Source organism: Chrysochloris asiatica, unplaced genomic scaffold, assembly GCF_000296735.1.
Source record: "Chrysochloris asiatica unplaced genomic scaffold, ChrAsi1.0 scaffold00198, whole genome shotgun sequence".
NCBI classification, from domain to species: Eukaryota; Metazoa; Chordata; class Mammalia; order Afrosoricida; family Chrysochloridae; genus Chrysochloris; species Chrysochloris asiatica.
The window spans coordinates 1,326,043-1,329,318 of record NW_006408716.1 but is presented as its reverse complement, the minus strand read 5'-3'; the positions used below and the strand labels follow the sequence as shown (position 1 = coordinate 1,329,318).

General features: G+C 40.0%; 1 pseudogene; it reads left to right on the top strand.

Annotated features, from left to right (window-relative positions):
• The first annotated feature begins 2,414 nt into the window (after positions 1-2,414).
• LOC102840273 lies at positions 2,415-2,905 on the top strand (annotated as a pseudogene).
• The last annotated feature ends 371 nt before the right edge of the window (positions 2,906-3,276 follow it).

The window sequence follows — 3,276 nt, the reverse complement described above, 5'->3', positions numbered from 1 at the left end:
TCCTTTGGGTGGCTATTGTAAATGGTATTGCTTTCCTAATGTCCTTTTCAGTGCTGTCATTATTGGTATAGAGGATTTTTTTTCTTAACATTGAGTTGTTAATTTTCATCAGTAATGCTTGAAATCTTCTACGCTTTCAGCTATCAAGGTTGTGTAATTTGTACATTGCAGATGATTATTACATGTTCATCCAATTCTGATATTATGTAGTTTTTCACATAGTATAACTTTTTTTGATTATTTCATTATCATATAGATTGAATAAAATTAGTGAAAAGATATCACCCTGACACATGCCTTTCCTCATTTCAAACCATGTAATATCTCTTTCTTTTGTTCTAATGACTGTTTTTTGATCTATGTACAAGTTCCTCATGAGCATTGTAATAGGGTTTTGTGTCAACTTGACTAGGCCAGGATTCCCAGAGGTTTAGCAGTTTAGATGTGCTTATTTCTGTGGTAGTGAAATCTAATACAGGCATAGTTAATGCTATAATGTGTGGCTTTGAGCAGCCAATCAATTAAAGGAATGCTTCCTTATAGGTGTGGTGCACTCTCAGTATACTGGATAGGGAAAGACTCTGGCTCTCTCTCTTCTCCTGGGGAACATGGACTCTACAATTGTAGATAATAAACTTGATAATAAACTTCTCTTTATACACACATATTTATGTTTCACTGAGTTTGCTTCTCTAGAAAATCCAGCTTAAGATAAACACAATTAACCATCATGAAATTCCCATTCTTCCCAATATTAGCTATATTTTGTTGTGATCCACAGAGTTGAATGCCTTTGCATAGTCAATAGACTATAAGTAAATGTCTTTTAGTCAAGATCTGTCTGAAGTCAGCAGTGGTACCCCTCCTTCCTCATCCTCTTCTGAATCCTCCTTGAATTTTTGGTAGCTCCCTGTGAACATTTTAAATCATCTTTGGCAAAATTGTAATTGTCTGTGATATTAATTATATTGCTTGATAATTTCCACATTCTGTTGGACCACCTTTCTTTGGAATCGGCACAAATATCGATCTCTTCTAGTCAGTTGGCCAGGTATCTGTCTATCACATTTTTTGGCATAGGCTAGTGAGTATTTCTAGTGCTGCATCAGTTTTTTGAAACATTTCAATTTGCATGACATCAATTTCATTTCTGATAACCTTCAAAGAATGCTTCTCTCTGCTATAAGCCTTGCCTTGACTTCTTATAATAGTGGTTTGATGCATTATTCGTCCTTTGCTGGTTGACTTATTTCACTCAGCATAATGTCCCACAGGTTGATCGTGTTATAAGTTGAGTTTTAGTTATCCAGTGCTGTTATAACAGAAATACAAGAGGATGGCTTTAGCAAACAGAGGTTTATTCTCCGAACTTAGGAGGATAGAAGTCCAAATTTAGAGTGCTCACTTTAGGGGAAGACTTTCTTTTTCTGTTAGCTATGGAGAAAGGTCTTTGTCTCCATTCAGCATCTGTAGATCTCCGGCATTCAATGGAGCTCTTCATGCATTTGGGCATCAATCTTTTCATAGATGTAGAAACTTCACCGTTCAAGGAGCCCAAGTCCAAAGGATTGACTTCACCCTTGGCTTTTCTTTCTTGTTCCCTCTTTCTCGCCTCACTTCTGTCATTTTATCTTTGTAAGATAAAATATATTACAGTCCACATCTCTGGAAACTCCTTGACATCAGGTCAGGATTGTGATCAGTTTAAGGTTATTGTAGATTGTGGTTGTGCTGGTGGTGGTCATGTGCCTTGGAGTCAATTCTGACTCACAGTGACCCTGCATAGGGTTTCCAAGGCTGTAAATCTTTATGGGAGCAGAAAGCCTCATCTTTCTCCCACAGAACCACTGGTAGTATCAAACTGTAATATGGAGGTTAGCAGCTGGATTTGTAACCACTATGCTACCAGAGCTTCATATTGTAGTTTGTAGATTATCTTGTCCTTTTACAGTTTTATCACCTTACATTAGATCATGGAAGATCATCACATAACTGCCACATTATCTTACTGCCTAACTACTGAGAATCCTGAGGTAGCCAAGTTGACGCTTATTTTGGGGGTACTCGATTCAGTCTGTGGAGTCCTGGTGTGGTGCTCTGAGCTAAAGCATCAGACTGCAAAGTCGTTTGAACTGCAAGGTTGGTGGTTCAAGCTCACCAGCTGTTCCTTGGAAACCCTATACAGGGTCGCTATGGGTCAGAATTGACTTGAAGGCACTTAACAACAATTCAGTCTATGACAAGGTGTTTTAAGCTTATTGATTAAAATTGCATATTATTGGTTAATGTCTACGTGCTCGTTCACCTCGAGACCGCTCCGCAGGAGCCTGGCAGTGGGCAACAGCGGTGGTATAGGTGAGCACAGAGTGGCAGAGGGGGCGGAGGGGGCTTGCAGCTGAGGCTGCAATAGCTAAATGGCAGAAATGGTGGCCGACATCCGATGGCTGATTACCAAGCTGCAGAACCTGAATGACGCCTACAGGCCGCCCAGCAACTTTTTCGAGATCTATGTCAGCAATCCCCAGACCGTGGGGGTTGGCAAGGGTCGCTTCACTATCTATGAAATCAGTGTCAAGACAAATCTTCCTCTATATTCAAGCTGAAGGAATCTACTGTTAGAAGACGATATGGTGACCTTGAATGACTGCCAAGTGAATTAGAAAGAGAGAGCAAGGTTGTAGTTCCCCCACTCTCTCGAAAAGCATTTTTGCGTCAACTTCTTTTTAGAGGAGATGATGGAATATTTGATGACAGTTTCCTTAAGGAAAGGAAACAAGGCTTGGAGCAGTTTGTAAAAAAGGTCGCTGGTCATCCTCTGGCACAGAATGAATGTTGTCTTCGCATGCTTTTACAGGATGAAATAATAGATAAAAGCTATACTCCATGCAAAAGAAGACATGCCTGAAATTTGGTGAGAAAGAGGAGGCAAAAACAAAAACAAAAACAGAACACCAAACAAAAACAAAAACCTCATTTTCCGGGACTATTAATGATTCGTATCCACCAGTGGAGAAGTTGTGACTAGCTTTTCGCGTGCTGCACAGAAGCTGGTATTACATGCCTTCAGTATACTAAACACTCGTTACGATGCTCAGTTTTGTTGGTTTTGGCAGTTGCCTAAGAAGTTAATTTGCTTTAGCGAAAATCCCTCATTCCAGCCTTTCTATAAATAGCTGCTCCTTGCTGGTGTTATGTGGTGCACGTTACTCGATAGCTTCACAAACCTGTAACTCCAGTGTAATCTACAGGGCCCTCACTAAAACCACCCACTTGGTC